Below are 12,725 nucleotides of genomic sequence, written 5' to 3'. Positions count from 1 at the left end.
GGTCAAAGGTTGAAGACCCCTGCTCTACAGCAAAAAAAAAACTATTAAAGAGCTAAAGATAGTTTAATAATCTTTTTAGTTCTTCTGCATATTGCTGCTAATACAAATTTTTCAGTGACTTGTAATTCACCTGTATTTCTGACTATATAACTGCACTGAATCATTCCAGACAGTGGGTTAGAAGTGTAGCTGGCCCCAGGGGAGGACAGACACGAATCCAGCATGTAAGCAGGTCTTCTCCCTATGGCACTCTTCCTCCCTGTGAGCCCCTCCTCTTTCCTTATCCCCTCCCTCTCACATCACTCAACAGTGATCTGGAGGCAAGGAGGGAGGGCGGGGAAAGCTTTCTGTGCTGGGAATGGGAGAACAGAGTGAGTTGCTGGCAGGGCGGCTCTGTGTAGTGCATGTCACCCTACACACTTGTGTAGTCTGTAATCGTCAAGCCGGCCCTGGCTGGCCCCACAGACTTAGATTCTTTTGAGCCATTTTTACATTCTCATTGGGTGGACATTGCATAGAACACATTAATCAGCTTTGGGAGGTTTTTTTTTTTTTAACAAATAAATAATATACAGTGTTTTTTGCAAAAATGTTCTTGTGCAAGTGCTGCATTTACTTAATCGGAATTTGTGTACTCCTTAATATCTAAAATGAATCCTCTAAAATCTAAATGTAAATAACTTTATTATTTCCACAGAAAGGACAAAAATAGTGATACAATTTGATCCCTATAATAACAGAAAAAAAGGTACTTTTGCCAATAAAAAGAATTAAAGTGCTTCAAAAGATGATATTTTCAAAATGTAACTATATTGGAAACATTCATAGTTAACGAATATGGAGGTTTTCAATTATCTAGGGTCCCTTTGTGTAGCTGATAGAATGAAATGTCATTGGCAGACTGATAGGAGTGTAGCAAAAGAGAGGTAAAGAATCTGGATGTTTCAAAGAGACTCAGGAATAAAAGAGAAGTCATAATTCATCTTTGAGATTTTAATATGCATGAATTTTAATTACTGTGGGTGATTTACAATTAATATTCATAAAAGGTTTTATATTTATTTAGGAGCTTAAAATTAAAGTGAAGGATGGCCTGAATCTTAATTATGCAGCATGATCGGAGAATGGGTGAGAGCAGGTCTTTGGGACAAATTCAGCATTGCGCACAAGTGTAACGCTGAACGCAGATTCCAGATGATCAGGAATCTGCGCGTGCGCAGGACCCAACCTACAAATGTGATCGCACACAGAGCCTTCTTATGCATTTAAGGGGTGGGGTCGACCGGCATTCCCGGAAACGGGGGCGCATCTGCCTCATTTTCCGGTAGTGACAAGACAGTTTCCTGGCCTCGCAAGCTGGCCGGCCTGAGAAAGTTGAGGCTTTCTCAGCTGGCAGGCGGCCCGGCACCGTCCACCATCGCGACCGATGGTCGCAATGGTTATCCCAGCTGCGACCTCAGTACAGAGCTGGGATCGCAAATACAGAAAGGGGTGTCATACATCTCCTGCTGCATTTGAATGTTTGCGAAGACGGAATTGCAAAGCTGCTTGTGTGCAACTTTACAATTCTGTCCCAAGCTGAATCGCCCCCTTAATCACTGCCCAGTGCTGAGATAACCTGAATCAACTACTGGTCATATGTTTCCTGGCACAAAATGGTAGCAGAGGTGTTTCAGTGAAAGTATATTTTATAAATGATTATATGATACCATACCTTGCATCAATATATATATATATATATATATATATATATATTGACAGATTTTAAGATGCATAACACAAAAGTAGGAATAAAAAAAATATATACATTGCTTCATATACAGGAATAAAGTGTTCAATATATAAATACATGCAGACATATTATATTTATATTCTTGCTTGATTCCTTTCTCAATGTAGCCTGAGAGCCCTGGCCCTCGATAATACTTGAAAAACTATTCTCATTGGTGTTTCATTGCAGTTATGTGCATTATGCATTTCATTTTATTAATTACAGTGTTTGTGTTTAATTCATTACAGATTAATTGCTATTTCTGCCAATTCCTGCTAATGGCTCACACATTTAGTGAAAAAACAATTTTGTACTAAGAATAAACAGCAATTCCAAAGAATTATAGTACCCACTATCAATTTCCATATGAATATAATTCTGTATTTATGTACTCACACACAATAATAGTTCTACAGTTTATCATGTGAAAATAGTAATACAACTTGAAGAATCCTTTGCCAGTTCTGAATTGTACACCTACCCAGCTGAAGGTAATGGTGTATGAGAACAGGATAATGTATGTTGTACATGACATACCACACCACTGGCTTATATCACGTGCAACAGTGACATAAGAGCAGATGTATCAAACCTTCAAGAGAGATAAATTGAAGAAGTTGTCCATATCAACCAGCTTCGGTCATTTATCTAGCAGAGTCTATAAAATGAGAGTTAGAAGCTGATTGGTTGCTATGGGCAACTTCTCAACTATATACTGATAGGTTTATTGGCTCCCAACACAAATTACCCCTAGTGTGTATGTGTGTGCGTGAACATGTGGTAGGGAATATAGATTGTAAGCTCCACTGGGGCAGGGACTGATGTGAATGTCCAGATCTTCTCTGTTAAGCGCTGCGGAAAATGTGTGCGCTATATAAATAACTGGTAATAATAATAATCTCTCTCGAAGCCATGATACATCTCCCCTCTTGTGACATAGCACAGAGGAAGCTCTCTAAGGTGCTTATACACACAAACCTGACTGCTCATTCTGAGCATCAAGGAGCTATGGTTCAATGGTCTATAAACATTTACAGCCAGATCAGACAGACTCAGCCATCAAGGACAAATGTCCAGATCACAATTAGATTGTACATGGTCAGATGACAGTAATCATCCAAACTCATTTTCCATCGATCAAGATCAATAAGGCATCCATTAACCACATAGACAACAACTGCTTGGATTAAAGGTCACAGCATTTATTTATGAACAAATTAGAATCTGTAAAGGGGTGGCCAAGAAGATTCTACATAAATCAGTTCTAGCCAAATAAACTATACACAAAATTGTCGGACAAGTAACACGTCCCTCCTGAAAATGCAACCTATGTCATGAAGGACTCACCTTGCCTGACTTTGATGGGGTAAGTACCCCACAGCAACGACCTCCTACCTAGCTCTGCCTCACCTGAGAGAAAAATTGGTAAAGATGCACAGGGCAACCAAACATAAAAAAATATGTCTTTCTTGCCAAACTGAAAAGGATGGGTTTAAACATAAGATCCACTATATATAACCTAACACAAAACACACACCCTAAAATCCCGTAGGCTAAAGCTAACCAATAAACAATAGCTAGCAAACTCATTTTACCTATTAACAGGGCTCTGATTACTAGCCAATCACAAAAAAAGCAGGACTCTTACAGCTTTTGCCCACTCATCTGACTGGTGGCTAGCTGCTGAAATTAGTACACACATATGGCACTGCTAATCAATTTTTTTTTTATATTCTACTACAAATCCACTATCACAGGAACACAACATTCCTATGTTGATGAATGAGAACTTCATATTGTGAGCACATTGCTGTTTGTATCTGATGTTCTTTTGGTGATGAGCTTAGAGAAGCATGGGAGTAAGTATCTCCTAACCAAAATTAATCTAGGTACAGTATGGGCCCCAATATGTCTACTATTAGTGAATTGCAAATTACAATAAGGGGTTACACTTTATACGGTTGGTTGTTTGAAATCAGTATGGAAAGTGATTTAGAAATTATGGACAATGATTTTGTTGTATTAATAGTGTGTCCACTGATTAACCAGAAAAACGAAAAAAAAAAAATGGGCCCCTTGAAAGGATGAAAACAACATTTTATATCATCAACACACTCAATTACAATATAGGGCCATATTAAATTTGGAGCGAAAAGTCCGCATCAGCGAAAATTTATCGCCAATGACGTCATTTTCGCTATTTTCACTTAACCCCATATTCAGTTTCAAAGACTTTTCGCAGGTGTGAAAAGTCTTTGTAAAAAAGCGGGGATAAGTTTTCACCACTCTTTAGGTGGCGAAAAAAACTGCAGAATTTGAGTTTTGGGGTGCTGAATAAAAAAAATAGCCTGCAGCCTTTGTAATGTCCCCTTAAAGTAATCTGTGTCAACATTTTTTTAAAAAAGTTCCTCAGGATACCCCAAAAAAGGTACTTTAATTTTGGGGGTGAAAAAAAAAATATTGGGGGACAAACTTCTAAACTAGTGAAATCGATCCCCGGGGGGTTCCCAAGTATGCGGCAGGTGTTTTCTAGAATGCGGCTAGTAGCGGCAGGTGCATTTTTGAAGAGTTTTCAAAAATCACTTTAGGGACTTAAAAATATGCTTGCACCCATTTTCATGTACCCCAAATTTGATGGGACTAGTTATTTCCCCCCCCCCAAAAAAATAAAAATAAATATATAAATGCTATGCTTCATAACATCTTCACAGGCACATTTATGCACCTGCCGCGGCTATTTAAAAACCCTGACTACCTTCAGCAGGCCAAATCGGGGGTACTCATAGTGATCCCCCATGTCAGAACATCTTTTGGTGGGTGACAATATGATTTCCACAAAAACTGACAGAACTTTGATACTTACCTCTCCGCCGGGTCCCGTTTTCACCGGATCCTAATTGAATATGGGGATAAGCGGGCACGCGCCCGATACTTTATCCCTGCTAAAAATGGTGATGATGGAGAAAAGTACGACCTCTGACTTTTCGCCTCAAATTGAATATGGCCCATAGACTGTTAAACGATTCTGTGAGAGTAGGGAAATCGTGGGAAAAATGGTTGCTGCACCATTTTCCCGGTGACCTGTGCATGTGCAGTAGACTTCGGGCACAGACTAGTGCCCGGAGTCTACTGAAGCTGTCAGTGTGCTGCGGCCGCCGAAGAAAGAGGAGAGGGCTCCGGACGGGGAGTGAATATGGTCCCCCACATCTCTTAATAAGTCTCTGGCTATTTGGCAGGGGTATTTAACATGCAGCCCTCAATTTACTGTGGAACTACACATCCCAGCATGTCCTGCCATGGTTTCATCAAGCTCTAATACCAAAATTATGGCAGTACATGCAGAAATGTGTACTATAGGGCCGCATGTTGAATACCCCTGCTATATGGGCTGGTAGGTTTCAATACAAAGTCCATGCCTGGCACAATCTTATGTTCACACTTGGAGGCATATTTATTACATGATCTTCAAAAACACTAATTTTTGGGTGATATAACAATATATTAGGTATCTCCCTTATGCACTACGGTGGGATCGCAGCAGGTATCGGAGATAGGTCCCTACATTTAGGACAGCAACTGCAAACGCATAGGTTTCTTTGAGGATTGCAAAGCTATCAGATCTATGGAATGTTTCTGAAGATGCCGATGTAGGCTATGGGCTACACATCGCAAAATTTGCCGGGAGAGGGTTTCTCTGGAGACCTCCCCGGCAATGGGCACCGCACATGTGTGGTCTGTAGAGCCCGCGCATGCAGGACTCCCGGGAGACATTGCAGGGGCGGGCTCCATTCCAAGCTTGTGTCCTAGTTAATACATTCAGACGACATTATCTCATACTGCAATGCAATCATGAGCGCTAATATCACTACCAGATCGCATGGAGTATGCGATTATTGATAAATGTGCCCCTTAGAATGGTAAGTGCCACTCAATAGGAGAATGTAAATATGATTTTTGAATGCAAAAAGTATATACAGGCATATATGAGATGTAAACTTTATCAGTCATTCAAACCAATATACATACTGTACATTATAACATAACTTTTTGTGGTAAGTCTTTCTGTCTAATAGACATGTAATAGGTCAGATAATGAAGCTCAAGTAACAACCACTTTACTAAATGAAACTCATTAGCCATGGTTAATACTGTAGTAGTTCATCAAAACACGTTTCAAGAGAATTCAATAGATAATCAGAAGCAGCTATTCACTTAGTTGCATTGGGAAATTGCTTAATAATTTCAAATTATTTCTTATCAAACTTCTCACTGAGGTGTACTGATAAGCTATAGTGAGCTACATTTTAAAGAACAATGTAAATTATTCCAACAGTTTCTTGGCTATAGCAAAAAACTCAGTTTGTCAGTTTGCTGTCAGGATTTTACCTACAATATAGGTCTTGAAAAACTCAGGTATGTTACTGTCCAGAGGGCAACAGAGAATCATTTGTTTTTGGAGTTTTTGCTTCATTTATTTATCTTGGTAATTGGTCTGCGCCAAGAAATTTGTATAGTTATTGATGTACTGGGAGCATTTGCTATTTACAATTAGCAGTTTATAACATTTTTATTCACTGTTGGTTAGAATGACGCACGCAATTATGGTACATGGTGTTCAGATGATCACAGCATAACATGACAGAAATAAAGAAAAGGTTCCAGAGATGTAACTAGACGTTTTGGTGCCCAGGGCCAGGAAGAGAATTAGTGCCACCCCACCCATTATTCAAATAGAGATATAAGGCGTGTGCCCGAAAAAGGGACATGACAAATCTGATTTGTCCTATAATGATGAAGGGGTACCGATCCCTTTGTACCACTGTTATCCAGGTGTTGATGCCAAATACAGTGTGAATCCAATGTCTGCAGTGATGCAGTATAACTCACCAGCTCTAGATGTAGTAGAGCATTGATAAAGCTGCATCTGCAACATGATTTGTCCATCAGAACAGACATGCACAAGCCTGGAGCCGCCAGTGTAGATCAACGGCGGAAAGTATAGCGCTACTTGTAGTGTATATGCAGCAAATATCAGCGGTGGGTTCGAGACCCGGGGACAGGGCCGGATTAATGGGGGGACGACAGGGGAGGTCGTCCCGGGGTCTCCAAACCTAAAGGGCCCTCACACAATGTCCCCACCAGGGTTTTAAGTGGGCTGCAACCACTGCCACTACTGGGCGGGCACTGCGTAAGGGGTACTACCACTACTGGGGGCACTGCATAAGGGGCATCACTACTGAGGGCATTGCATAAGGGGCACTACTGCTGTGGGCTTTGTATAAAAGGCACTACTGTAGGCATTATGTGTATTAGGGGCACTACTACTGTGGGAATTGTGTAAAAGGGGCACTACTGTGTGTCATAACATGAATAAGAGACACTACTATGTGGTGTAATGTTGATAAGATTGTGCAACTAGTCAGTAATATTTCATGTGGGTGCCTATATGTGTATGGTGGGTGTATATTGTGTGTATTTTAGTGTGTGTGTCTGTGTTTTTTTGTCCATGTGGAGCTCATGCGCCCCATTTCACAATGAGACATAACCCCTTCAGCACTCACTAAAGGGGTTACGTCCTCCCTTCAGTATTTAACAAACAGCGCTAAGCTTAGATTATCGCTGTTTGTCAATGTATTGCTTGCAAGCGATACGGTCCCCATTTCGTCCACTGTATGTATGTATATATATATATATATATATATACATACACACACACACACATACATACATACATATATATATATATATAAACAGATAAAAAAAATAAAAACAGATAACTCAGCAATCAATCACCATTGTTAAATCACTGACAATTTATTAATAAATAATGGGATTTTGGTTTATGGATCGATCAATGCATACAAGCCTGCAGCCCACATCACGGGACCCCACTTCTCTGCAGGTCCTACACTATCTGTCATACTTAAGGAAACCTGGTAGCTGTTATTATATTATATTTTTTATATATATATATATATATATATATATATATATATATATATATATATATATATATAAATATATATATATATATACACACACACACATGCACATGCACATATATATATATATATATATATATATATTAAGACAAAAAATACGGTGACAGCCACCTCTGGTGTCCCAAGCCTGTAAAATTATGACTGAGCAGTGTGTTAAAAATATAACATCAGTTTTATTTCGTAAAAACAAGTAAGGTAAAAAATATATTCCATAAAAAAATCACTTTAAACGTAGGCTAGAAATAGGTAGAATAATAAAACAGCACTAAAAAAACAGCACTGAAAAAATATAAAATCAGACACTTTTGCACTGGTAGTCAAATAAAAACAGCACTATAAAAAAAAAAAATAATAATTATCATTTGTTTTAAAAAGATAAAAACTATAAGTAAAAGATGGTAAGATGCTTATCTTTTAGGAGAGGTGCAGTCTGGGAATACCTTCCCAGACTGCACCTCTCCTGAAAGATAAGCATCTTACCATCTTTTACTTATAGTTTTTATCTTTTAAAAAATTTTTTTTTTTTTTTTTTTAAATTGCCGTTTCTATTTGACTACCAATGCAATACTGTGTATCCCCAGCCAGATAATTACCAAGTCTAATGTCCAATATGAATGAGGGATCCCAAGTAGCAGTGCTGGCAAGCTTCCGCATACATCTGGTCCCCTGGTCATAGGTATGGCGATTAGCTGGTACAGCTGATAAGACACGTGGATGTATCATGCAACTCGCACTCCTTGGTTAAAATTGGGTGGTGGAGACCGGCACAACCAATCCTGACGCGTTTCACTGTGACAAAACCACAGCTTTATCAAAGACCTATGGATTAGGTATTTACGGTGGACCAGATGATGCATTTATTTTAACTATTGTATTTAATGCACATGTTCTTATTATTTTTAATTATTAAATACATTATTCATACCAAATTGTACTTTCAGCGCTGTATCTCTGTCTTTGTATGCTTTTCCTTTCTGAGGTCTGACTAACCTCTTTATACAGCTGCTGAGTTATTCATTGCCTGTTAGCGCTCCATCAGTAATTTCTGTCGCTTTTATTTGACTACCTATTTCTAGCCTACGTTTAAAGTGATATTTTATGGAATATATTTTTTGCCCGATTTGTTTTTACTAAATAAAACTGATGTTATATTTTTAACACACTGCTCAGTCATAATTTTACGGGCTTGGGACACCAGAGGTCGCTGTCACCCTATTTTTTGTCTTACAATTTGTTTATATAGGCCACTTACCATTGCCTATTTTACTTAGGGTTGAGCTGACGCCCAGTATATCCATTGGGAGTGTCAAATACGACTAAGTTCTGCTAAATTGTGTGATAAAGACTGGCGTACTGTGGCGCTGTTTACATCCTTTATATATATATATATATATATATATATATATATATTACATATATACACACCCACATACATCATACATACATACATATATATATGTCTGCCTTGTTCAACGTTTCAGTCGCACATGACTTATCAAGAACACAATAAAAATGACAAATACACATACCTTTATAGCAGTATGTCCAAAGTGATTGGTGCGGTGTAATGCTCCATGCTGCCAGGGGCCAGAGTCTGACATCATCCTTGTGCGCCTCCCGATCATCGCGACCCGAGTGCGATGACGTCACCAATGTGATGATGCGTCACGCTGTGTCAGACGCTCAGGCACCACACAGGCTTGATCAGTCTGGCGCCCCCGGTGGATAGGAGGGAGAATAGCCACTCAATATAGTGGATCTATGTGAATAAAGAGTGAAGCACTGACGTGCAACACTAATCATGATGAAATAAACATCATACAAATGTATGTAGAATACAAGCTGTAAGGTGCAGAACCCACACGTGTAAACAATCAAAGGAACAGAGTTGCAAAACACAAATCGCTCCTATAAAAAGAGAAAACATATAAACTCCACACCCTAGTGTTCCTAAATAGGGAATGTGAAAAAAGTGAAAATATTAAACAAATATTGTATGTGGAAACCAAACAAAAGGTTATAATACATATACAAAAGATGATAAAGGTATAAAAAAGGGATACAGTTAAGAACTGAGTATATAACAATACCGTTTTATATAAACAGCATGTATACTATCAAAAGGATCCTAAAGAGAATACATTTGTAAATACATCTACAAAACTAAATACATAAACAGTAATGCAAAATGAACAAGAGAATATAAGTGTGTGCCGCAGAAGTATGTAAGAAAATGAATAACTACAGTATATATCACTATGAAAGAATATAGCAAAGAATCACATTGGGAGAAATAAAGTAATGTTGACTATAGGGAAGAATAATCCATAGTATACAACTATGACAACCATGAGGCTATGTGATAGGTAAACGAGGAACCAGGGGAGACTCCATAGAGCTAAACCCAAAGATATACAGTACTAAGGTGGTCACAAAAATTACTAAACATAAATATGAATATAAAAATGACTTAGACCACCGGGAAAACATTCAGATGGCTCAACGAGCGAATTGGGCAGAATCGAAAAAACAAAAAAAAGTTAGAAAAAAATTATTTTGAAAAGAATTATTAGAAAAACTGAAAAAAAATTATATTCTTGTAAATACAGATATGCAAAATGTCCATACGAGGAAGTAATCTATCCTTGAGATAAGCCAGATGTCAAAAGGGAACATCTGTGACATATCCTATCACTCTCAATATGTGATACCAAGGTGTGTAGAAGACTTCTTAGTTGTACTTACAACACCTGGTCTTCCCTGAAGGTCTCCCATTCAAGTACTGGTCAGGCCCAACACTGCTTGGCTTCCAAGTTCAGCAGAGATTGGGCAGAACCAGTGTGGTATGGTTGTAACAAATTTCAACACCTCCACCAGGACTGCACAGAGTTAGCCAAGAGGATGTTATGTCTTATATCTGTCCCTTTACGTATCCTGGAATTATCTAACTGGTAGAATTATATGATTGTATACATATAGAAACAATGAGGAATAGGACCAACAGTATAAAAAAAGGTGGCCACTAGGAAAACATAGAGCATGGGAAGTATGAGCCATACATGTACAAAAAATATATACAAAATGAACAAAAGATATATGTGTATATATACCAAACATTATATATACCACAAGGGCAATCTGAACCAAATAATAAAAAAGTTATTTTTGAAAATAAAATTAAAAAATAAAACTAAAAAAAAGAAAAAAAAAGAAGTGAAGAGGAAAAAATTGAAAAGACATAAAATGTCAAAAATCAAAAACAGAAAAAAAAGCGCAAATGTTGGATTTAATACTGAGCTCACAAAAAACAAGAAAAAGATAGTCTCGTTTAGTCCAAAAGGAGTAACTGTATTCGATTTGTTAATCCATTGAGTTTCTAATTGTAATAAATGCTTCTCACAGTCTCCTCCTCTCTTGTTCAATGGCACAAAGTCAATGATTTTAGACAAGGTTGCCAAAGAATGTCTGTTCTGCTTGAAATGACGAGCAATCGGCTGGTCAACTTCTTTACCAGATAAAGCTTGTCGTATAGCTGTACGGTGTTGAGCCATTCTTTCTTTGAATACCCTGGTGGTTTTCTCAATATACACCAGACTGCATGGGCATTTGATCATATATACCACGTATTTACTCATGCAAGTCAAAATGTGTCAGATAGGGAACAGTTTGCTGGAATGAGGATGTGTGATGTAATTACCGGGATCCATATAGCTACAGGTAGTACATCCTGTACATTTATAACAACCTGTTTTTTTCGATAAAAAATGAATATCCTGGGAAGGAAGTGATTGAGAAACATCATTGTGCACCAACCAGTCCTTAAGATTCTTGGCTCTCCTATTGCACATCATAACAGATGAATGGTTCAAGACTTGATGTTAGTATCAGTGTTGATAATCGGCCATAGATCTTTAATGGTGTTGTTGATGTGGCGACTCATGGTGTTATGAGTGTTATAGAAAAACATGTTTATTTTTAGTGTTCTTTGTTTTATTCTTCTGAGTACAGATTTGTTCATGAGTCATTTTCATCACATTGATTCTTTCATTTCACCAGACCTGTGAGTGCCGCCTTTCTTTTTCTGCATATGTAAGTGGGTGTCCTTTTGAACTTACAGGTAGGCACCAAGGCAAGTAATCTATATTGCATTTATGTGGAGTGCCGGCCATTCGACCATATATATATATAGTGGCAGTATCACCAGAGGCGGCACTGGTGAGCAGCAGATTCTGTGTGGGGCAGGAGAGATCCGCCCACACAGACTAGAGAAGCATTGTGGGAAGATGCCTAAATGCTGCCTTGTGGAGAGAGCTCAGGTGTGGGCTAATGAGAAGGCAGACCAGTCAGGCTGCTGTGGGAAACAGTCTATGTGGGATTGTGGCAGCCAGAGAGCCCAGTGAAGCTAAGATAGCCATTGGGGGCCAGGAGGCCTGTGTCTGGACCTTGCAGGAGGCAAGGGGGGACCACAAACTCTCAGACTGTGTGACAAGAAAGCAGTGAAGCTGCAGGCTCTGGAAGCCAGGGCCTAAATCTGTAGGATATAGGGAAGGCCATCCAGACTGTATTTGTGTAGCTGTGGCAGCCAAGCCAAGCCAAGCCAGGCTGGAGCCAGCGATAGACCTGCAAGAAGCAGGCAGAGACTTTGTTGGCAGACTAGCTGCACCACGATAGAGAGGGCTCAAGAAGTGAGTTAGACGCCCTAAACAGGGGCTAGGTTGTTTATTATTTTCTGTTTCTTTGTGTTGTACCTGTTTTTACCTGCTTGAAGTAAAGCACCATATCATTTATTTTACTGGAAAGCAGTGTGTGGACCCTCATCAAGCACCTAAACACTGCACCAATCCACCCTCTGCCGAGCTAATTACCCCCAAGATATCACAATATACACATGCTGTTTTATATATATATATATATATATATATATATATATATATAAATAATAGGGGCCCCCA

General features: G+C 38.8%; 1 protein-coding gene and 1 pseudogene across 9 annotated transcripts in view; both read right to left on the bottom strand.

Annotated features, from left to right (window-relative positions):
• The window catches only part of MAGI2 (membrane associated guanylate kinase, WW and PDZ domain containing 2), a 1,049,810-nt gene that overhangs the window by 192,326 nt on the left and 844,759 nt on the right, over positions 1–12,725 (bottom strand). The gene's annotated exons all lie outside the window — the stretch shown is intronic.
• Positions 10,512–10,630, bottom strand: LOC148529249 (5S ribosomal RNA; annotated as a pseudogene).

The sequence above is a fragment of the Taudactylus pleione genome, unplaced genomic scaffold (assembly GCF_031769625.1).
Source record: "Taudactylus pleione unplaced genomic scaffold, aTauple2 ptg000086l, whole genome shotgun sequence".
NCBI lineage: Eukaryota > Metazoa > Chordata > Amphibia > Anura > Myobatrachidae > Taudactylus > Taudactylus pleione.
The sequence above is the reverse complement of the archived record's forward strand: the minus strand, read 5'-3'. Positions and strand labels throughout refer to the sequence as shown.